Source organism: Plecotus auritus, assembly GCF_963455305.1.
Source record: "Plecotus auritus genome assembly, chromosome: 3".
Lineage (NCBI taxonomy): Eukaryota > Metazoa > Chordata > Mammalia > Chiroptera > Vespertilionidae > Plecotus > Plecotus auritus.
The window spans coordinates 117,675,628-117,700,255 of NC_137772.1; the positions used below are offsets into that span (position 1 = coordinate 117,675,628).

At 44.1% G+C, this 24,628-nt stretch overlaps 1 protein-coding gene and 1 pseudogene across 3 annotated transcripts in view; one reads left to right on the forward strand and one right to left on the reverse strand.

Moving 5' to 3' along the window:
- The window catches only part of MICU2 (mitochondrial calcium uptake 2), a 118,862-nt gene that overhangs the window by 48,137 nt on the left and 46,097 nt on the right, over positions 1 to 24,628 (forward strand). The gene's annotated exons all lie outside the window — the stretch shown is intronic.
- On the reverse strand, positions 21,627 to 24,048 carry LOC308245211 (beta-mannosidase-like; annotated as a pseudogene). The gene has a single exon. The product of its transcript is annotated as a beta-mannosidase-like (transcript).

The following is a 24,628-nucleotide window of genomic DNA, read 5'->3' on the forward strand; positions in this document are numbered from 1 at the left end:
TTTTTCAATGTCCTGTAGTTTTCTGAGTAGAGATCTTTTACCTCCTTAGTTAAGTTTATTCCTAGGTATCTTAATTTTTTTGGTGTGATGGTAAATGGGATTGTCTTCTCACTCTCTTTCTGTAAGTTCACTCTTGGTGTATAGAAATGACATAGATTTATTGGCATTAATTTTGTATCCTGCTACATTGCCGAATTCATTTATTAAGTTTAATAATTTTTTAATGGAGTCTTTAGGGTTTTCAATGTACAGTGTCATGTCATCTGCAAATAAGGACAGTTTTAGTTCTTCTTTTCCAATTTGAATGCCTTTTATTTCTTCTTCTTTTCTAATCGCAATGGCGAGTACTTCCAGTACTATGTTGAACAGGAGTGGTGAGAGAGGGCCTCGCTGTCTTGTTCCTGTTTTTAGGGGAAATGGTTTTAGTTTTTGCCCATGGAGTATAATATTGGCTGTGGGTTTGTCATATATGGCTTTTATTATGTTGAGGTAGGATCCTTCTATTCCCACCTTGCTGAGAGTTTTTGTCAAGAAAGGGTGTTGAATTTTGTCAAATGCTTTTTCTGCATCAATTAATATGACTATGTCATTTTTATCTCTAAATTTGTTTATGTGATGTATCACGTTTATTGATTTGCAGATATTGTACCATCCTTGCATCCCTTGGATAAATCCTACTTGTTCATGTGTATGATCTTTCTGATGTACTGCTGGATCCGATTTGCTAGAATTTTTTTGAGGATTTTGACATCTATGTTCATGAGTGATATTGGCCTGTACTTCTCTTTCATTGTGTTGTCTTTATCTGGTTTTGGCGATGCTGGCTTCTTAGAATGAGCTTGGAAGTGTGCCTTCCTCTTGAATTTTTTGGAATAGTCTGAGGAGATAGGTTTTAGTTCTTCCTTGAATGTTTGGTAGAACTCCCCTGTGAAGCCATCTAGCCCCAGGATTTTGTTTGCTGGAAGCTTTTTAATGAATGCTTCAATTTCTTCCATAGTTATTGGCCTATTGGAATATTTAGATTCTTCCTGATTGAGTTTTGGAAGGTTGTATTTTTCTAGGAATATTTCCATTTCCTCCAGGTTGTCCAGTTTGTGGGAATAGAGTTGTTCATAATATTTTTTAACAATCCTTTGTATTTCTGTGGGGTCTGTCGTTATTTCTCCTCTTTCATATCTGATTTTGTTTATTTGGGTCCTCTCTCTTTGCTTCTTGTAAGCCTGGCAATGGGTTCATCAATCTTGTTTATCCTTTCAAAGAACCAGCTCTTGGTTTTGTTGATCTTTTGTATTGTTTCTTTGGTCTCTATGTTGTTTATCTCTGCTCTGTTCTTTATTATTTCCTTCCTTCTGCTTACACTGGGCTTTTCTTGTTGCTCTCTTTCTAACTCTTTGAGTTGTAGGGTTAGGTAATTTATTACCATTGTTTCTTGTTTTTTGCAGTGGGCTTGTAGAGCTATGAACTCCCCTCTCAAGACTGCTTTCGCTGTGTCCCATAGATTTTGGGTTGTTGTGTTTTCATTGTCATTTGTTGCCATGATGTTTTTTTATTTATTCTTTGATCTCTCTGGTAACCCAGTCATTGTTTAATAGCATGCTATTTAGTCTCCAAGTGTTTGATTTTTTTGGATTGTTTTTATTGTAGTTGATTTCCAGTTTTATGCCATTGTGATCTGAGAAGATGCTTGATATGATTTCTATCTTCTTGAATTTGAAGAGACTTTGCATGTGTCCTAATATGTGGTCTATCCTTGAAAATGTTCCATGTGCACTGGAAAAGAATGTATATTCTGTAGCTTTGGGGTGAAATGTTCTAAATATGTCAATTAAGTCCATCTGATCTAGTGTGTCATTTAGGATTGCTGTTTCTTTGCTGAATTTTTGTTTAGTTGATTTACCCAGTGGTGTTAGTGGGGTATTAAGTCCCCTACTATGACTGTATTGCTATCAATCTCTCCCTTGATATCTTCCAGAAGTTGTTTTATGTATTTGGGTGCTCCTGCATTGGGTGCATATATGTTTACCAGAGTTATATCTTCTTTTTGAATTGCTCCCTTTAGTGTTATGTAGTGGCCTTCCTTATCTCTTGTTATGGCCTTTACTTTGAGGTCTATTTTATCAGATATAAGTATCACAACCCCAGTTTTTTTCTCATTTCCATTTGCCTGAAAAATGTTTTTCCATCCCTTTACTCTCAGTCTGTGTGAATCCTTTGTTCTTAGGTGGGTCTCTTGCAGACAGCCAATATATTGATCATGTTTTCTTATCCATTCAGCTACCCTATGTCTTTTGATTGGTGCATTTAATCCATTTACGTTTAATGTTATTATTGACAAGTATATGTTTGTTTTTTTTGTTTTGTTTTGTTTTTAATAAATCTTTATTCAGATTATTACAATTATTTCTCCTTTTTCCCCCCATAGCTCCCCTCCACCCGGTTCCCACCCCACCTTCTGCCCTTACCTCCCCCCCACTGTCCTCATCCATAGGTGTATGATTTTTGTCCATCTCTTCCTGAACCCCCTATACCCCTTTCCCCCTGAGAATTATCATTCCATTCCCTTTCTATGCCCCTGATTCTATTATATTCACCAGATTATTCTGTTCCTCAGGTTTTTAATTCACTTGATTTTTAGGTTCACTTGTTGATACCGTGTTTCCCCGAAAATAAGACAGTGTCTTATATTAATTTTTGCCCCCAAAGACACGCTAGGTCTTATTTTAAAGGGATGTCTTATTTTTCCATGAAGAAGAATACGGTACACATTTATTGTTAAATGAAAATAAAGGAAATTTATTACCTGTATACGGTACGGTAGTACGGTAGTTGTCAACACAAACCAGACAAACTGTGAATCCTACAGTATCAAAAATTTACTTATTTATTCAGTGACAATCATCATAACAATCCAATTCCTGAATTTCCTGATGAATTTCTTGTGACGCCGTTTCTTTCAGAATTAGTGGACCAAATCTCTCATGTTTAGCAATAGCACTGTCTTTAAATGAGTACTTGTTTTCAAGGTAGCCTGCTCGCAGTGCATTTGCAATGCAACTGTCAATGATTTTCTCCCATGAATTCTTCACCCAAGTCACAACTTCTTGCAGTTTAGGTTTCACAAGGTTTCCACGCTGATTTCTCTCCATTCTATTTTCATTGTAGATATTCATTTCCATGCGCAAATTGTCTTTGAATGGCTTGTTTATTGCAATATCAAGAGTCTGGAGATAGGCCGTCATTCCTGCGGGAATCATTATCTGATCTATTTTTCTTTCGTGAAGAAATGTCTTCATGTCTTTAGCGCGGTGAGTGCTGGCTGCATCCCAGACTAGCAGACCTCTTTGGCTCCCTCACATAACAAGCGGCAGCATTAAATTGACCCACTTCCTTATAACTGCTTGTGTGGCCCAGGCTTTTTCACTTTCAAGAATAAAAACTCCCAAAACACGTTCAATCTTTTCCTTCTTGCCCTTAGAAATAATTAAAGGTGGGATTTTAGTGCCATCCAGACGAATTGCCAAAATACAGGAAACCCGTGCACTTTCATAAGCAGTGGAGGGAATGTACGCTAAGGAGGCACCCCGCTGTTCAATTGTTGTTTGAGATGATTGGCCCATAAACACTGCAGTTCATCCATAGCAATCATGTTGGAAAGATTGTATTTAGAGAAGTCAGCATCATCAATAAAGGACTTGAATGCAAGTGCTCGCTTAATAACTTGAGTATCTTCCAACCTAAACAGTGTTGTAGATCTTCTTAAAGACAGTTCACTTCGCTGAAGGAAATTATCCAGCCAGTGTTGTGATGCTTTGAAGTCTTTGGGGGCTATGTCAAACTGTGGTGCCATTGCAAGGGCAAATTCTTGAATCTGAGCCCTATTCACAACCAAAGCCTTTGCTCTCCTGTCAACAACCCATTCACAGATCAGGTCTTCCAGCTAGGAAAACAATGGTTGCCGACCTGATCCACACTTGCGCTTTTTAGCATTTCCCTTGTCCACTTGTTCAATGAGGTTACCATACTCTGCTCGCCATTTTAGGACCAATCGGATACTCAACATCTTCTCTTTTCAGAAAGCAGTAAGATTTTGGCCCCAAGAGTCTTCCACGATTCCTTTCTTGTACTCCACGGAGTAGCTTTTTCTTTTTGCGCTCATTTCTAGGGGTAAAAAAAAAGGAATTGGGGTATCAAGGTGGGGGGAGGGGGATCACTAAAAATGACACGGGGGATCAGAGGGGGAAATCAAAATGGCACAGGAGAGTCAGAGGGGGGATTACCATTTTAGTAACCCCTTTTGATCCTCCTGTGTCATTTTGATTGTCCCCTCTGATCCTCCTGTGTCATTTTAAGTGATCCCCCTCCGCCCACCCCTGTGCCACTGAACACCTTCACCAGACATCCCCCCTACCCCTTTATCAGACATTTACCCCTGGGGCCTGCCTGGGGACTGTCACTGGGCTTGCTGGGGCGTGGATCTGGGCTGGAGCAGGGTCTGCCACTGACTGAGAACCTTCAGTCCTCATGAAGGCGGCCGCGAGCATCAGGTAGTGTCACCAGAGACAGACCAGCACTCACCACCTTCGCCGCGTCCCGTCACTCTAATCCTCCTGTTCTTCTACACGCATCTGCGAAAGTCTCCTCCTCTCTCCCACCCCGCGCTCACCGCTCACTCCGACCTCTGCTCCGCCTCCACACAGCAGTGACTTCAGGACTCCGCGTAACGTCACTGGTTGCTAGATGCCAGTTGAGGCGGCCCTAGCGAACAGTTTATGGTAAATTAATTTTCATTCTGAGACAGAGCCTGGGGGACTTATTTTGGGAGGATGCCTTATATTTCACTTAGAAGGAAACCTGTAAGTAGGTCTTATTTTCAGAGGATGTCTTATTTTCAGGGAATCACGGTAGATATGTATTTGTTGTTCATAATTTTTATCTTTACTTTTTTCTTCTTACTCTTCTTTAGGAATACCTTTCAGCATTTCATATAATACTGGTTTGGTGGTGATGAACTCCTTTAGCTTTTTCTTATTTGTGAAGCTCTTTATCTGACCTTCAATTCTGAATGATAGCTTTGCTGGGTAGAGTAATCTTGGTTGTAGGTTCTTGCTATTCATCACTTTGAAAATTTCTTGCCACTCCCATCTGGCCTGCATAGTTTCTGTTGAGAAATCAACTGACAGTCGTATGGGTGCTCCCTTGTAGTTAATTAACTGTTTTTCTCTTGCTGCTTTTAAGATTCTCTCTTTGTCTTTTGCTCTTGGCATTTTAATTATGATGTGTCTTGGTGTGGTCCTCTTTGGATTCCATTTGTTTGGGGTTCTGTGCGCTTCCTGGACTAGTAAGTCTATTTCTTTCACCAGGTGGGTGAAGTTTTCTGTCATTATTTCTTCCAATAGGTTTTCAGTATCTTTCTCTCTCTCTTGTTCTGGCACCCCCATAATTCTGATGTTGGTACGCTTGAAGTTGTCCCAGAGTCTTCTTACACTATCTTCAACTTTTTGGATATATTTTTTTTGCTTTTTGCTTTTTCGGTTGAGTGTTTTTTGCTTCTTTGTATTTCAATTCTTTGACTTGATTTTTGTGTTCCTCTTGTCTGTTTTGGGTCTCTGTATAATATGTTTTATTTCAGTCAGTGTATGTTTAATTTCTAGTTGGTCCTTTTTCATATCTTCGAGGGTCTCGTTATATTTATCGGCCTTTTCTAGGATATTCTTGAAAAGCCTTATAACCGTGGTTTTGAATTCTATATCCAGTCGTTTGTTTTCCTCCATTTCTTTCGTGTGTGATCTGTTTTTTTGACACCACATTTTCACTGCTTCCCTGAGTTGGTAGGGTAGATTTGTGTGCTAGGTTTCCAATATGGCCCAGTGGGTCGGCCTCCCCAGTTAACCTGAGGTGGACACTCTTGGTGCACCCCTTTGTGGACTGTGTGTACAGCCTTGTTGTAATTAAGTCTTGATTGTTGTTGGTATCACTGGGAGGAATTGACCTCCAGGCCAGTTGGCTGTAAGGATCAGCTGTGTCTATGCTGGGAGAAGTTTGGTGCTGGAGACAGCCTTATAGGATTAGACTTGCCAAATTGCAATAGCCTCTTTGCTCAGCTTGGATGGGGTGGAGTCGCAGGGCGGAGCAGACAGTCTTGACTTCCCGTCAGCGTTGCCCTTGCGCACACGCGCGCGCCTTCAGACCTCTGCCTTCCCCGGCTCCCGAGTCTCCACCCGAGAGTCCAGACTCCCCCCACAAGAGCGTGGGTCCCCAGGGGCTCGCCGGGAACCGGGGTTCAGTGCAGTCAGAACTTGGGCCCAGTGCAGTCAGGAGCCTCTGACTCCCTTCCACTAGGGAAAGCCTGTGGCAACCTCCGCAGCCTTTGTGCACACTGGCACATGCGCGCCTTCAGACCTCTGCCTTCCCCAGCTCCCGAGTCTCCGCCCGGGAGTCCAGACTCACCCCGTAAGAGCGTGGGTCCCCAGGGGCTCGCCTGGAACCGGTGTTCAGTGCAGTCAGAACTGGGGCCCAGTGCAGTCAGGAGCCTCTGACTCCCTTCCACTAGGGAAAGCCTGTGGCAACCTCCGTAGCCTTTGTGCGCACTGGCACGCGCACGCCTTCAGACCTCCGCCTTCCCTGGCTCCCGAGTCTCCGCCCGGGAGTCCAGACTCACCCCGTAAGAGCGTGGGTCCCCAGGGGCTCGCCGGAACTGGGGTTCAGTGCAGTCAGACTGGGGTTCATTGTGGTCAGGGCTACCTTCCCCCTTCCGCCAGAGAAAGTCAGCCAGGCTCTCAGCCGCCCTTCCTCTCTGCACGCACAAAGACCCTTTGCCGTACCTCCAATTCTCTGTGAGCTTTTCTCTTTCCTTCTACTTGTAGAATTTTCGCTCAGCCAGCTTTCCTGTGGTTCTGGATGGTGTCCGTTCTGTCTTTTAGTTGTAGTTTTGAAATTGTTATGCGAGGCAGCAGTTTAGGTGCTTACCTATGCCGCCATCATGGTTTTTCCAGTACATGTTTGTTGTAGTATTTTTCCTTAATGTTTGTGTTTCTTCTTTTTTTTTAATTTAATAAATCTTTATTGTTCAGATTATTACAATTGTTTCTCCTTTTTCCCCCCATAGCTCCCCTCCACCCAGTTCCCACCCCACCCTTTGCCCTTACCTCCCCAACACTGTCCTCATCCATAGGTGTACGATTTTTGTCCAGTCTCTTCCTGCACCCCCCATACACCTTTCCCCTGAGAATTATCAGTCCACTCCCTTTCTGTGCCCCTGATTCTATTATATTCACCAGTTTATTCTGTTCCTCAGATTTTTAATTCACTTGATTTTTAGGTTCACTTGTTGATAGATATGTATTTGTTGTTCATAATTTTTCTCTTTTTTTCTTCTTACTCTTCTTAAAGAATACCTTTCGGCATTTCATATAATACTGGTTTGGTGGTGATGAACTCCTTTAGCTTTTTCTTATCTGTGAAGCTCTTTATCTGACCTTCAATTCTGAATAATAGCTTTGCTGGGTAGAGTAGTCTTGGTTGTAGGTTCTTGCTATTCATGTCTTTGAATATTTCTTGCCACTCCCTTCTGGCCTGCATAGTTTCTGTTGAGAAATCAGCTGACAATCTTATGGGTGCTCCCTTGTAGATAATTAACTGTTTTTCTCTTGCTGCTTTTAGATTCTCTCTTTGTCTTTTGCTCTTGGCATTTTAATTATGATGTGTCTTGGTGTGGTCCTCTTTGGATTCCTTTTGTTTGGGGTTCTGTGTGCTTCCTGGACTTGTAAGTCTATTTCTTTCACCAGGTGGGTGAAGTTTTCTGTCATTATTTCTTCCAATAGGTTTTCAGTATCTTGCTCTCTCTCTTGTTCTGGCACCCCCATAATTCTGATGTTGGTACGCTTGACATTGTCCCAGAGGCTTCTTACACTACCTTCAAGTTTTTGGATTTTTTTTTTTTTTTTGCTTTTTGCTTTTCCAGTTGAGTGTTTTTTTCTTCTTTGTATTTCAGTTCTTTGACTTGATTCTTGTGTTCCTCTAGTCTGTTTTTGGGTCTCTGTATAATATTTTTTATTTCAGTCAGTGTATGTTTAATTTCTAGTTGGTCCTTTTTCATATCTTCAAGGGTCTCGTTATATTTATCGGCCTTTTCTAGGATATTCTTGAAAAGCTTTATAACCGTGGTTTTGAATTCTATATCCAGTCGTTTGTTTTCCTCCATTTCTTTTGTGTGTGATCTGTTTCTTTGACGCCGCATTTTCACTGATTCCCTGAGTTGGTAGGGTAGCTTTGTGTGCTAGGTTTCCTATATGGCCCAGTGGGTGGGCCTCCCCGGTTAACCTGAGGTGAACACTCTTGGTGCACCCCTTTGTGGACTGTGTATACAGCCTTGTTGTAATTAAGTCTTGATTGTTGTTGGTTTCACTGGGAGGAATTGACCTGCAGGCCAGTTGGCTGTGAGGATCAGCTGTGTCTCCACTGGGAGATTTTTGGTGCTGGGGACACCCTTATAGGATTAGCCTTGCCAGATTGCAAAAGCCTCTGTGCTCAGCTTGGAAGGAAGGGGTGGAGTCTCAGGGTGGAGCAGACAGTCTTGGCTTCCTGTCAGCTCTGCCCTTGCGCGCAAGTCCCCAGACCACTGCCTTTTGCGTTTCCCCAGTTTCTGCCTTACAGTCCAGATTTCCCCCGTAAGAGCGTGGGTCCCCAGGGGCTCGCCCGGAACTGCGGTTCAGTGCAGTCGGAACTGGGGTTCAGTGCAGTCAGGAGCTTCCGACTCCCTTCCGCTAGGGATAGCCTGTGATAACCTCCGCAGTCAGTCTTTGTGTGCACTCACGCCTCCAGACCCCTGCCGCCGCGGCTCCCCCGACCCTCCGAGTGCCTTTCTCACTACCTGACAGTCCAAACTCCCCCTGTATGAGCCTGGGTCCACAGGGTTTCACCTGGAACTGAGGTTCAGTGCAGTCTGAACTGGGGTTCAGTGCAGTCAGGGGCTTCCTTCCCCCTCCCGCCTGAGAAAGCCAGCCAGGCACTCCGCCGCCCTTCCTCTCTGCACGCGCGTGTCTCCATACCTCAGCCCTTTGCCACTCCTTCTCCGTGAGCTTTCCTCTTTCCTTCTAGTTGTAGCATTTTCACTCAGCCAGCTTTCCTGTGGTTCTGGATGGTGTCCGTTCTGTCTTTTAGTTGTAGTTTTGAAATTGTTGTGCGGGGCAGCAGTTTAGGTGCTGACCTATGCCACCATCTTGGTTTTCTCCTTGTGTTTCTTCTTGCCTTTCTCTTCTTTTTACAGCAATCCCTTTAGCATTTCTTGCATTGCTGGTTTGGTAGTGATAAACTCTCCTTGCCCTTTTTCTTTCATGAAGCTCCTGATTCCACCTTCAATTTTGAATGATAGCCTTGCTGGGTATAGTATTCTTGGGTTCAGTCCCTTGCTTTGCATCACTTTGTAAATTTCCTTCCATTCCCTTCTGGCCTGGAATGTTTCTGTTTGAGAAATCCATTGATATTCTAATAGGAGAACCCTTGTAGGTAACTTTCTGTTTCTCTCTGGCAGCCTTTAAGATTCTTACTTTGTCGTTGGTGTTTGCCAATTTAATTATGATGTGTCTTGGTGTCGGTCTTTTATGGTTCATCTTGTTTGGGACTCTGTGTGCTTCTTGGACTTGCACGGTTTTTTCTTTCCAGTATCAGGGAAGTTTTCTGTCATTATTTCTTCAAACAGGTTTTCTATTCCTTGCTTCTCTTCCTCTCCTTCTGTTACCCCTATTATGCAAATGTTTCATTTTGTGTTGTCCCAACGCTCCCTTAGGCTCTCCTCATGCTTTTTAAGTCTTCTTTCCAGTTGCTGCTGTGTTTGTGTGTTTTTTACTACCTTGTCTTCTAATTCGCTGATGCAGTCCTCAGCCTCTTCTAGTCACCTGTTTCAGCCTTCCATTGTGTTCTTTATTGCAGCTATGTCGTTCTTCCTCTCCTCTTGGTTCCTTTTCATGTTGGCGACATTCTCATTCAGCTCTTTATAATTCTCATTAAGTTGTGTGTATTTGTCATCCAGCCGTTTAAACATCTTTATAACCATTATTCTGAATTCTTTCTCTGATAAGCTGCTTGCCTCAATTTCATTTATCTCCCTTTCTGGTGATTCTTCTTTTTCTTTCCTTTGGGGATTGCTTTTTTGTCTTCCCATGTTTTCCTGTAATGTTTTAATTGTAGGTCCAATTGCTGTGCTACGCAGGTTCTTTTGGGGATGGTGCTACTGGTGTAATCTCTCAGTTCCCCTGGGTTTGGTAATCTAGTGTGTCTTCCTACTTGAGCTATTTGGGTTCTCTTGATGTAGGCCTGCGAGCTTGAGAGGCACAACTGTGGTGTCTAGAAGTCAGCAGCCGTAGAGGGGAGTGTCCCAATTTTTGCTGTCTTGCACCCTTAATTGAAATCACACGTGCCCAGCGGGGACTCACAGTGGCACCCAGGAACCATCTGTTGAGGTGATGGGTCTCAGGGGGCCTGCGATCTGGAAAGGCGTGACTGTGGTGTCCACAGTTCTATAGTTGTGGCGTGGGCAGACTCAGCTCTTGCTGCTGCACCTGTGGTGGATAGGTGCTCACTCCCAGTGGCGGCTCACAGGGTCACCCGCGGTACGTTTACCTGTGAGGCACACTGAAGCACTCTGAAGGGCCCTGGCCGTGTAGCCGCGTAATTGAGGTGCATGTGGGCAGGTATCCAGGATGAGTGAATTCAGAATTTCTACTGCTGGGGGGGGAGTGCGCCCCTATTTTTCTAAGATCACACCCAGGGAGAGCTCAAAGTGGCACCCACGAGCGCCCTGTGGGTAGATGGGTTCAGGGTGCCTGCCTGTTGGAAATTCACATCTGTGGAGGTGCGTTTGCTGGTGCAGAGCTCTGACGCACTCTGAGGGGTCCTAGCACTGAGTTTGAGTAGCTGTGGTGAATGTGGGCAGTTATTCAGGAAGAGGGAATTCAGATTTTCTACTGTGGGGCAGTGCGCCCTTGGCTGTGCAGAATCACACCCAGCAGAGTCTCACAGCTGCTCCCCCAGCGAGCTGTGGGTAGATGGGCTCAGGGGTCCTGGTCCTTGGAAATGCGTGCCTGTGGAGGTGCCTTTGCCAGCGCAGAGCTCTGGCGCACTCTGAGGGGCGCTGACACTAAAGTTGCACAGCTGGAGTGTCCATGGGCAGTTATTCAGGAAGAGGGAATTCAGGATTTCTACTGCGGGGCAGCGCATCCTTGTCTGTGCAGAATCACACCCAGAAGAGCCTCACAGCTGCTCCCCCGCGCATGCTCTGGATGGATGGGCTCAGGGGGCCTGCCTGTTGGAAATGCGCATCTGTGGAGGTGCCTTTGCCTGCGCAGAGCTCTGACACACTCTTAGGGGCCCTGGCACTGAAGTTGCACAGCTGGGGTGTCCGTGGGCAGTTATTCAGGAAGAGGGAGTTCAGAATTTCTACTGCAGGGCCTTGCGCCCTTGTCTGTACAAAATCACACCCATGGGGGCTCCCAGTGGCTCCCAGGCGCTGCCGCTGCCTATGGAGTGGTGTGCCCTGAATGTCGGTGCGCGCTGGAAACGCACAAATGTTTTGTCTGGAGTTCTGCTGCTGGGGATGGGGGTGTTGCACTTACTGCTGCCAAGTGGTGCATCTTTGGAGGTGGAGGTCCCAGGGTCTGTGGGTCTGCGGGTGGGGCAGCAGGATTTTGGCTGGAGTTGCTGCTGGGTCATGGGGCAGTTCCAAGGCCTGTCTGGTTGGTGGTGCTGATGAGTTCTTAAAAAAGGCCGTTCTCCTCTTCAAGATGGCGTGGGCTCTGTGCCGGAGTCCCGCAGTCTGGGGAGTGCCCACAGCGGTGGTAGCCTCTCCTTGTCTAAAAGAGTCTGGTCTGCCAGCCCCTGCTGCTCCTACAGGGCTTTAACTGTCCTTACTCACACACACACCACACACATCCACACACTCTCCTTTCATACCCTTACTCACTCACTTCCTCTCCCTCACCTCTGTCCTGCCAGCTGCCATCTTCCGAAAAAAATCACACACAGATTTTATAACCTAACCTTTTTTGTTTAATGCATATGAGCAGTTTTCCTTATATTTTTAATGTTTTTATGATGATACAATTTTGTTTTATTTATATACCATAATTTGTCAGAACATTTACGTTTTCTATATTTTTCATTATTATGAATAATACTGTAGTGAATATACTTTTTCATAAATCTTTGAATAACTAATTATTTTACAGGATATTTCTTAGAAGTATTATCATAAAATACAAATTTCTTAGACTTTTGAAGTATATTACCAAATTGCCTGATACATGTAGTAGTAAATTGCCTGCTAGGATATACCGGTTTCTACTTTTTCCTTAATTGGAAAATTTATCACTGATTTTTTTTATATATTAAATTCTGTCTTATTACATTTAAGGAGATATCTCTGTTTTCAATTTTTTTCTTACTACCATTACATTAATTAAAAGAAAACATACTTTGCTATAGCTTTCTAGAATGAGAAGAAGGGCCAAGCAAAATTCAGTTCAAATATAGGCTCTCAACCCATTTTCACACATTTCTTTTGAACACGTTTTTAAACCTATCTTATTAAATGAAAACTATGGCACAGAACTCTCCAGATTTCCTTCTGCTGTTTGAATTTTTCAAATAGCAGCATCTCTGAAATTTTTGAACTTAGATCATTTTGGGGGTAGTACAACAAATTACATAAGCTTTGACTTTATCACTAGAGGCCCGGTGCACGAATCTGTGCACGGGTGGGGTCCCTCGGCCTGGCTGGCAATCGGGACCATCTTGCCCAGTCCCAATCGCCTTCTGACTTGGGGGAGGGACCACGGGAGGTTGGCCGGCCTGGGCCACAGGAGGTTGGCTGTGGGAGCACACTGACCACCAGCAAGCAGCTCCTGTTCAGTGCACGTCATAGCAACCAGTTGACCGGTCATAACAGTCACTTAGGCTTTTATATATAGATATATATAGACTAGAGGCCTGGTTCATGAAATTTGTGCACAGTAGCGGGGGGGTCCCTCAGCCCGGCCTGCACTCTCTCCAATTTGGGACCCCTCGGGGGATGTCCAACTGCCGGTTTAGGCCCGATCCCACAGTCGGACATCCCTCTCACAATCCGAGACCATTGGCTCCTAACCGCTCGCCTGCCTGCCTGATCACCCCTAACCACTCTGCCTGCCATCCTTATCGCCCCTAACCGCCTTCGCCTGCTGGCCTTATTGCCCCCAACTGCCCCCCACCCCCGCCGCCACCCCCGCCGGCCTGATCGCCCCCAACTGCCCCCCCCGCCAGCCTTATCACTCCCCACTGCCCTCCCCTGCCAGTCTGATCGCCCCCAACTGCCCTCCCCTGCTGGCCTGATTGCCCCCAACTGCCCTCCCCTGCCAGCCTGATCCCACTAACTGCTCTTCCCTGCCAGCCTGATCGCCCCTAACTGCCTCTGCCTTGGCCCCACCACCATGGTTTTGTCTGGCAGGACATCTGGAAGGTCTCTGGAAAGTCTCCTAGTCTTATTAGCATATTATTCTTTTACTAGTATAAATGTTATCCCAATAAATTTAATAAAAATTGTCTGCAAATTATGCTGACACTGTAAGTGAACCACTTATCAATTTTATTTTAATCATCACTATTGGTGTACCCTGTAGGTGTAAAATTTGGTTTCCATACTGTCAGCATTTCTTGGGGGCCAGACTTCAGAGACTTCATAGATAGTTCTGAGGTCTTTGGCCTTGCCCTGAAGTTACTGGCTGCCCAAGTTATCACTTGAGGTGGTGAATTTTTTCTACATTGTCTTGGTCTTTTTCTGGATCATTTTTATTTAGTTCCTCATTTGGCCTGTGATAATGGCCACATCTTGTTGGTTTTATAGCTTTCGTAGGTTTTCTTGAAGGGGTAGGAATTTTTGGAAAGGCTCCTTTCCTCGACCTCCTTTAAAGACATCTTTTCACCCCCATGGATGTCTTTAGTACCTAGAAGGACAACAGAGTGAGTGCAGAAGGACATTGGTTTGTGGGGAAATGGCTGGGATGAAAGAGAATAAAGTCTTCATGAGAAAAGTATGGGTTGAGGATGAAATCTGCCAGGCAAGACCAGGGAGTCTTGGGGATATGCCACTAAAGAAGAGGAGAAGTTTGAGTGTGGTCCTTTCATCCTGGACACTGGACCTGGGTTAACAGGGCTTCTTCCTCTTTTACCTTCTTTTGGTGAATGTGGTTGGTTGTTACATAACTGTGCTAGGAGTTTGTGGTTTCCTGGTCATCTTCACCATATCAAAATTTCCCAGGGCCCTACCCCAGGCCTCCTGAACATATGCTTTTCTCTAGGACAATGAGGGGCCACACCCCCTAGGCTTTAATTAATCAGGAAGCCTCTCCTCCAGCTAAAGGTAGCTCTGGGAGAGAAACTTAGACATCATAAAGCACCATCCTGACACTTCCAGGGGGAGGGGGGAGGAGGCCGAGATGCTTTGGTAAGAGAAAGCGGGCATTTCTTTAGCACTTCTCAAACTTATTGACCCCATGTTCAATTCTGATGGGTCACATGGTAGGGAGATGATGCTTCCTCCAAACGTTTCCCTAGGCCAGTGGTCAGCAAACTGTGGCTCGCAAGCCACGGTTTGCCGCTCTGTTGACTAATGAGTTTGCCAACCACTGCCCTAGGCCACCCATTTCAGTGGTTCATTGTTCTTTCTCATCCTTCACCATTAGCTAGTTTTCATAAGATGTACCTAAAATCTTTTCAAGGTAATGTGACTGTCTCTGTGGAGATGTGAATCATCCTGCTTCCCTAGTACAGGTTGCTCTTATGCACCTTGAAAACCATTCACTTCTTGCCTACTACCAGAGAAATTTTCCATCTCATCCCCCTTTTTCCACTGCCCATGTGGCTCTCCCCAGCTTTCTGTTTTCAAGGTTGAAATCATTGCCTTTAGGCTGTCTTTAATGAATAGAGCCGCTCAACTAGTTATGTTAGCTCTGTTTAAAATCTTGGGGGTGATCATAGTAGGTATAGTATCTAGATTTGGGGTTTAGCAGTATAAGGTGAATGAGGCAGGAATTTAAATCCCCTAAGTTGGGCTTCCTGTTTGTATGTTGAAAACTGCACCTCCCTCCGCCCCACCTCCTCAGGGAACTCGGGTAGTCAGACCCTTGGTGTGAGGATTGCAGACTCAGGTTCACTGAGGACAGGAGGCCCAGGCCCTGTCAAAGTATGGATCAGAAGCAGGGCTAAAGGACCCTATGGAATCCATCTCAGCCCCTGCCATCAGGCTTTGGAATTGCTGGGCTTGGTGCTGGATGTGACGTACACTGATTTCCTGCAGAGAACTCAGGGCAGTGAGGCCTTGATCTGAGGAGTCCAGGACCTGCCAGGGCTCAAGGTGAGGAACATGAGGGAGGAGGGAAAGACCCTGGACCCTAGAACAGAATCATCCCACCCAAGGCGGGGTGATGACCACAGGCGATTTCTGCATCCGGGTCTCAGAGACTCAGGGGCTTTGGTATAGGGAATGGGACCTCAGATACACAGAGGACCAGCCCAAGTCCTGCCAAAGTCAAAGTGAGAACCCCGAGGAAACACTAAAGGGACTCTGGATGCCACAACAGAGGGGACCCTACCAAAGCCCTCCCCCAGTGTAAGCCCTGGGAGTCCCCAGGGATGGGATGATGACAACAGATGATTTCTACATCCGGGCCTCAGAGACTCGGGGCTTTGGTATAGGAAGCGGGACCTCAGATATGCAGAGGACCGACCCAAGTCCTGCCAGAATCAACATTAGGATGTAGCGACCCTGGATCGCATAACAGAGGGGACCACACAGAAACCCACCCTTGCTGTCAGCTCTGGGAGTCCCCAGGGCGGGATGACCACACGCAGTGTTTCCTGACTTCCACAAATGGGTCTGAGAGATCCTGGGAATATGGTATCATGAAAAGAGCCTCTGGTCCACAGAGGGGAGGGCCCAGGTCCTGCTGGAGTCAACCACCAAGGCAGTGGGCCACCCAGGCTGGAGGCTAACGACCTCGCCACACCCGCCTCACGCCACCCCGCCCACCCCCCGTCTGGCATTCAGTCATGCTTTCAGTCACTTTGGACGTTATGGACCCTGGCTCTTTATATATATACACTAGTAGCCTGGTGCATGAAATCCGTGCATAGAGGGGGTTCCCTCAGCCCAGCCTGCACCCTCTCCAATCGGGGACCCCTTGGGGGATGTCCGACTGCTGATTTAGGCCCAATCCCTGTGGGACATCCCTCTCACAATCTGGGACCGCTGGCTCTTAACTGCTCACCTGCCTGCCTGCCTGATCGCCCCTAACTGCCTCTGCCTGCCTGCCTGATCGCCCCTAACCTCTCTGCCTGCCTGCCTGATCGCCCCTAACCTCTCTGCCTGCTTGCCAGATCACCCCTAACTGCCTCTGCCTGCCCGCCTGATCACCCCCAACTGCCCTCATTTGCCAGCCTGATATTGCCCCCAACTGTCCTCCCAGCCTGGTTTCCCCAACTGCCCTCCCTGCTGGCCTGATCTTGCCCCCAATGGCCCTCCACTGCCGGCCTGATCGCTCCTAACTGCCTCTGCCTGCCTGATCACCCCTATCTGCCCTCCCCTGCCGGCCTGTTCTCGCCCCCAACTGCCCTCCCCTGCAGGCCTGATCTCGCCCCCAACTGCCCTCCCCTGCCGGCCAATTTGGTTCTGATTGGTCGGTTTCTATGCCAGTTTGCTTCAAAAGCTCCACCTCCTAGGCAGCCATTGGCTCCTCACAGTTCACCCAGATTTGGTTCTGATTGGTATGTTTCTATGCCAGTCAGCATCTCTGGGCCTATCTCCAGGCCTGATGAGAGAGGTGGGGCTAATCAGCAGCCCCTGGAGAGAAACAGGCACGGCTGCTGGTGAAGCTGGGAGAGAAAGAGAGAGGCAACAGCTGATCAACAGTTGCCATGGAGGCTGCGGATCAGACACTGCCTCTCTGGGCCTGATCTGCAGCCCCTCTCGGCAGTTAGTGCTGGGTCACCACGGCAACCCAGCATTGACTACAGGACTGACTTCCGGTGTCCAGTCGAGCCTTTGGTCGTTTTGGACATTACGGACCCTGGTTCTTTATATTTATATATATATATATATATTATTTTTTTAATCCTCACCTGAGTGTATTTTTTCCATTGAGAGTGGAAAGGAGGTGGGGCGGGGAGAGAGAGAGAGAAACATCAATGTGAGAGAGAGACATTGATTGGTTGCCTTCTACCTGGGATCAAACCTTCAACCCCGATATGTGCCCTTGACTATGAATCAAACCCGTAACCCTTCAGTGTGAGGGCCAAAGTTCTAACCACTGAGCAATGTCGGCCAAGACAAGCTTTGACTTCAGACTCCCTCCTCTTACTAGCTGAATAATCCAGAAAAAGTAATTAATCTCTTTTGTAACTCTGTTTCACCCATCAAGTGGAGATAAGTATAGTATCTGTCTCATAAGGTCATTTTTAGGATTAGATGAGATGATTTATAGAAAGTGCTTAAGTACCTAAGCACATAGCATGTGCTCAGTAAGTCTTAGCTGTCTCATTGTGTTACTAATTTAATGACTTGTTCCTAAAATAAAGCTTTTTTAAAATTAAAATATAGCCCAGCTGGTGTGGCTCAGTGGCTGAGCATCTACCCAGGAACCAAGAGGTCACTGGTTCAATTCTCAGTCAGGCACATACCTGGGTTGTGGGCTCCATCCCCATTAGGGTCGTGCAGGAGGCAGCTGATCAATGTGTCTGTCTCTCTACCCCTCTCCCTTCCTCTCTCTCTAAGTCAATGAAAGCATTTAAAAATAAAATTAAATTAAAATATAATTTACATACCACAAAATTCATCATTTTAAAGTGGTTTTTAGCCCTGGCCAGTGCTGTTCAGTGGTTAGACCATCAGCCTGCACACTGAATGGTCGCAGGTTTGATCCCTGGCCCCGGTCAGGGTGCATGCAGGAGGCAATCAATCAATCAATGTGTTCCTCTCACATTGATGTTTCTCTCGCTCACTTTCTTCCCCCTGCCCCCCTTCCACTTTTTCTAAAAAATCAATGGAAAAAATATCCTCTAGTGAGGATCAACAAAAAAATAAAGTGTTTTTTAGTATAAACTCACAACCATCACCACTAATTCTAGAACATGTCATCATGCCAAAAAGAAATTCTGTACCCATTAGCAGTCATTTTCCATCTCTCCTCTTCATATCCCCTAGCAACTTCGAAACTACTTTCTGTCTCTATGGATTCACCTATTTAGATACCTCTTAGGAATGGAATCATACAATATTTTTTCTTTTATGTCTGGCTTCTTTCTATTAACATAATGTTCTTAGGGTTCATCATATTATAGCATGTATTATCTACATAGAAAACTCCAAAGCAGCTACAAATAATAAAACTACAGGGTACGGCATCTCTATGTGAAAATCTGTTGTATTTCTTTATACTAGCAACCTCCAATGCATCATACTAAGTGTCTACAAGCCCCAGCCTTCCACTATGTCTTACATGCTCAAGCAAATTACCAGATCACCTACACAGAACATACAAGTCATTAGATAGCAATTACCTCAACTTCCTGTCACCAAAACTACTTGCACAGCCACTCAGCCTCTCCTTCCTTCTCAGGGCCTCCTCTCTTCCCACCTCAGAACTGATTCACATGCTATTCCCAGAATGCCATTAACCCCACTTTTCTGAGCTCATTCTATTAGAGACTCCTCCCTTATCCACAGAGCATGCATTCCAGGATCCCTAGTGGATGTCTGAAACCAGAGATAGCACCAAATCCTGTATATACTGTTTTTTCCTATACATGCATACCTGTGATAAAGTTTAAACTGCTCTTGTGCTTTGGGGCCCTTGTTAAGTAAAATAACACAAGCACTGTGATCATGTGACAGTCGATAAGATAATTGAGGTGGCTGCTAAGTAACAAGTTGTTGTGTAGTATCTATAGCATGGAGACACTGGATAAAGGGATGATTCACATCTCTAGCAGGATGGAGGGGACGGCATGAGATTTCATCTCACTACTCTGAACATCCCACAGTGTGAAATTTAGGAATTGTTTATTACTGGAATTTTCCACTTAACATTTTTGGATTGTAATTGCAGAAAGGGAAACTGCAGGAGATGGGAGTGGATGCTGTAATCCTTCAGGTGTTTACTTAAGCATTTCTTATTCTAAGAAGCTTTCCCTTACCTTCCCATCTCCAAGTTATTTGGTTTGTGAGCTGCTGTATTTACCCTTTTATATCAGTTTTCAAACTAATTAAATAAATTGTTGCATATAATGTTTCACAGTGCATAAGGCTGCACAAAAGGCACATTTTTTTTTCTTTCAAAAACAATTTAAATGTTTTTCAAGCAAAGTTGACAAGAAGGCCAGTTTTAGGCATTTTAGGGAACACCATTTCACTTCCTTTAAAAGAAATACCAACCAGGTGTTATCTCTTACTCTCACTATTTATTCCAGCACAAATAAGCCAAGCCATATGCTTTTCTTGGAAAATAACACCATTGAACTTCTTGTCCCTTTTTTCTCCAGTTATCATTTTTATTAGTGATATTAGTTCATATTTTTTCGCTAATGTATTCAGTTGTTTTGCTTTGGTTTCCATAATAGTTGTGACTGAATTCAAGCAAGTATTGGAGGAGTCAGCTCTGTCTTATACTAATTCTAATATTGATGCCAAGCTGTTTATATTTTAGTCCAATAAATATGAAATGATGACCTGGCTGGCATGGTTCAGTGGTTGAACCTATGAACCAGGAAGTCATGGTTCAATTCCCGGTCCGGGCACATGCCGGGATTGTAGGCCGTGCAGGAGGCAGCCAATCAATGATTCTCTCTCATCATTGATGTTTCTTTCTCTCTCTCTCTCTCTCTCTCTCTCTCCCTTCTCTGAAATCAATAAAAATATTTTTTTACAAAATCTGAAATGATGAAAATGTCTTTGTTGTCTGTTTTATTCTGTGTGTGTCAAAAATCCACTTACCTCCAATAAAAAGAAATTGAATTACTTACCATTGGTAATGTTTTTATAATTAGGATTATTAAATAACTTGACTTTGGCTATAAAGGCAAAAATTTATTTGACCTGTAACAACACTTAATATGTATTAATGTAGGCTTGCTTATTTTAAGCCATTTTAAAATGACTGTTTGTCTATAACAAGATGTGTTTGTTCCTGGTTTTACTTAAGAATTCTCTGTAAACAGTAAAAAATACATGGTGGAATCTCTAGGATAGGTGGAGACCTTTAAAAACATTCTACTTCCTGAGCCAAAATTCCATCATAGTGCTGGAAGACCTATACCTTCCCTGCCAAGAAAAGCCACAGTTTATTTTCCATCCTTTCATATTGTACAATAAAACTTTATAGCCTCAACCTTAGATCTACCTTTTTGACTGTTAAATTTCCCCCCTTTCTGTTATTTCTATGCATGAGTGCATGAATATATATGAAATAGCTATTAAAGTAATAAGACTGAATTTTTTATTCATGTGTAAGTAGAAATAGCCAAAGAAAGAAAAGCCAAAAAAAAAAAAAAAAAAACACCCGACAGGAAAAAAAAAGAAAAACCTGAAGGAAAATTTCGATTATTTACAGATGGGTTTTATCCTTACATAGAAAAATGTTACCTACAATATTTAGGTCTGTTGACTATGTCCTGTGCTGTGACTGCTCCTACTAGCATGTAGCACATCTGACCATGGGCCTCTGATTTGGTGCTCTGATCTCTTTCCCGGTACAGCCCAGGAACAGGTGATATAAGACTGGGCACGCCTGGGTGAGATAACCACATGCTTGAAAAATCCTACTAACCCCTTACTCAGGATAAAGTTTAACTTAGAGGAGAGTGGAGGTAAAAGAGAATAGGTGTTCATGCCTGTTAGCTCTGCCTTATCTTTTTTTTTTTTAATTTGAAAGTGAAGTTTATGTAAGATAGTGGCCCCCAAACTTTTTTGTTGTTGTTGATGATGCAGTTTATGTAAATTTTAATTTTTTACATGATTTCAAATTTGCAGGAAGTTGCAAAAGTAGTACAAAAAATCCCTATAAACCTTTACCCAAATTGGCACTTACTAATATTTTGCCCCATTTGCTTTATTATCCATGTAATTTTATGAACATGATCATGTATAATGAAGTAATTTATAGCCTCTTATAATTAATCAATATAAGTAAAATGATTTAAACCCAAACTAAAAAGAACATCACTTTTTTGCCAGAGTCAACAGTCTAAATCTTAATTCCTTGGATTGAGCCAAATCTGAAGCTCTGTGGTGATGTTCCTGTGGTTCCCCAAGAGGCCTACCTGTACAGACACCCTTTTCTGGGTAGGGAGAGGCAGCTGGATTATAACTGGTTCATGTGGTAAAGCTAGAAGGGGAAGACCTAAAAACACCGTCCTGTCACAGCCTCACTGGAGGTCTTACTGAGTAAATAGCCTTCCCTGAAAAAAGCTGTACACACTCTTGGCGGATCATAAGTCATATGTGTGGCAGCAGGCAGACCCATTTCCAGCTTCTTCACTTGTCTTTGGTCACCTGCAGCTCCAGCCGGTGCCTTAGGAATGCTTTTGAAAGTACAAGCTGGATTCCCTCAGTAAATATCAGTCAAAGAAGTCATATGAAAAGATTGCTCCAATTCACTCTAGCTGTGGGCCTCCAGGGGTAAAATAATATAGTCCATGTCTTTTCCGCCATGAGGAAACCATTGTCACTGAATCTCCCTGGGACATTCTACAACCAACCAAAGAGCTCGACAGCCGAGGTTTCCAAATCAAACACAAATGTGTCCTTTTGCTGAGAGATGATGGCAGTGATGTGTGCCTTCTGGAGCCCCACAGCCTCTTTTGGTGAGGACAGGAAGTAATAGTTGGTTGACTCAAGAGTTTGCTATTGGTTAACAGGTAAAAGGAAACCATACAGCTTTGCTGTTTACAATGCCCACATCTCTGCAGCAGTTTAGACACTGGCTCCTGAAAGAGGAGGACAGCCTTCCTTGCTCTCATCACAAAATGGTAGGTCATGTGAGAGCACAAAGGCTCCAGGGAACTCTGCCTTTGGACTCTCACAAAGAGCGTCACAATACAGTTTGAGTGAAGGTCTGACACTCCATAGATGAAAAACACTCCTTTATCCTCAAAACCCACAGTCAATAGTGGAGTGAAGAAATGCCAAGCAAAGTAATAAGCATTTTCCACTTTCCTCCGTACTCTAGAGAGGCCCCGGAAGGAGCCTGCCAGATGTCAATCAGCTGCCAATACAGTGCCCCCAAGATGTGCCCTTTTCTGTTTACTATCTCGCTGCAACTGCAGTGGTAGAATTCAGTTTCTATTTTGACACACTGCCTGCATCATGTAAGTAAGGTAGATGATATCTTTGAATGCGAGTAATGGATCTGTGCTTTTCAGAAATTTGAAATGAAGTTCAGCCTGAAGAAGCATTTCATGGTTACCGTTTTCATGATGTTGTCAATGACTTGAAAATCTATTCTAAGACCAGTCCTCATTAGGTGAAACCTTTTCTAATGTACTGAAGGAAGGCCAGGACTAATATCCATATTCAGATGCAAACTGAGCAATCACTGCTATAGTCATAAAAACTTATGTTACCAAAATGCTTGTTATATGGGTTGGCAGAAAGCCAGCCTTCTGCAATGGATTCAACTTCATTTGTAGGACTGGATGTGATAAAAGGACGAGTCTTGGTCTGTCAAGACTTGTCTGCCAAGACGACCTTTTGGATGTCTTCAAAATACAGTTTCACATCTTTTATGTAGGTAGGCAGGTATGTGAAGTCTGTACTATACCAATTCATCATCAGCACTGCTTTATTTTATTTCCCTTTCATATGATGGAGAGATGAGATTTCAGTCTCCTGATCTGGTAAGCAATTTCTGTTCTCACTGAATTTATGAAGTCCTGATCAGTTGGATAAAGGGCACAGGCAAATAAAATCCTGCCATACCATTATTCCTAGTTCATCACAGAGAAAATAGAATTCATCACATTCCTAAGTATCTCCTCCCCACACCCAAAGAGCATTCATGTTAGCATCCACAGTAGACTGCAAAAGGAGTGATAACAAGTCAGAGGTTACTCGATCCTGGAATAAATCTGCTGGGATCCAGTTTGATTCTTTCAAAAATATGGGAAATTCATTAATTTTGGAGTAAAAACTCAGACTGGGAGACCCTTCTATGGGCTCTTAAAATAGGTCCATTGTCCTAGAATACACCTTAGCTGATTTTTAAATTTTAAAGTTCCATTCAGTTTAAAAAGAATTGTCAAGTTGTATCCAGTCTGGTTTCCATGTCCATGAGGCCACCAAGTTTCTACAGTAATTTTCTTGTTAATTTTCACAAAGAGCTTAACAATCCTTTCCTCATGCTGAAGTTCAATGCTGTATGTCTGCTGTGTTTGCAATTTAGGGATTTCTATGATCACTTGTCCAGGGACTGGCTTTGAGCTGACAACATCAAAAGAAGACTCTCTTTTGAGATTCTACTGCTGGGCATGGTTGTCATATATAGGGGAAAACGTGAAGTAGTTCAGATGACAAATATTATAGGCTTCAACTCTGACATCTTTCCAGATGCCCTGGGTCAGAAGGAAGGCCCCAGTCCCAACTAAAGGAACACTGCTCCTTTCGAATGAAATTGGCATGGCATTCTCCCTTCTGTACACTGGGAGGGCAGTCTGGGGGTACCTCATAGCTAGTGTGAGCTCTGCTCTGCTCTGCTCTACTGGGCCACATACAGCACTGGTGACTGGAAACACAGCTCAAGGGAGGTTAGGGCTTTGACTACATTCATAACATCAAAGCTGTATCTTAACATGTTTGTTTCCCCAGTAACATTATTGAGCAAGACCTTTGTAACTGCATCAACACCCTCAAAAATCAAGTTTACTTTTTGCCATTTGCTAATGTCAAAGGGGATCTGAAATTTCTTGCTATAGATCCAGTTATCCAAGGAGTTCCATGTAGTTAAGGTCATTAAATTTGTAGCAAGGATCCATTAAGGGAACGCAGGTGCAGGCTTGCTGGGGTGGACACACACGATACCTGGTTGAGGTTGTGCTAGAACAAGGTAGTGTGCACGCAACCAGGGACCTCCCCAGGCAGTTCCAATGAGCCTTTCCCATTGTAGATCCTCCAACTTCCCTGCAAGCTAGGGTCCGCACTGCACAGCAAGAGCAGGCAGAGGCACATGCTGAGACCCAGAGGAAGGTGTCGGTGCCAGTGCTGCAGAAGACCACAGAAGCCTCAGTGAGCTCTTGTGGCCCCCAAACTTTTTATCAACAGAGATACATTTCTTTATCATTTTCTAATTATTTCACTTAAAAAAAATTTTTACGAGGAAGCTTTTTAAGTACATGGTTTCTCCATTTTTATAGAAGTACCAAGCAGAATTTGTAGTTAACATGAAATAACCAATGTTACCATTTTAAGTTATAATCAAAAGCAAAAAAAAAACTGCCTCTGTGATGATATCATCCTTAAATGTTCAGTTCTGTGAAGCTTTCTGAAGTGTTGAACTAGTCCACAGGTTCCCACTCTAATGGAGCTCATGGTGTCCAATTCCTGTTTTTGAAAAAT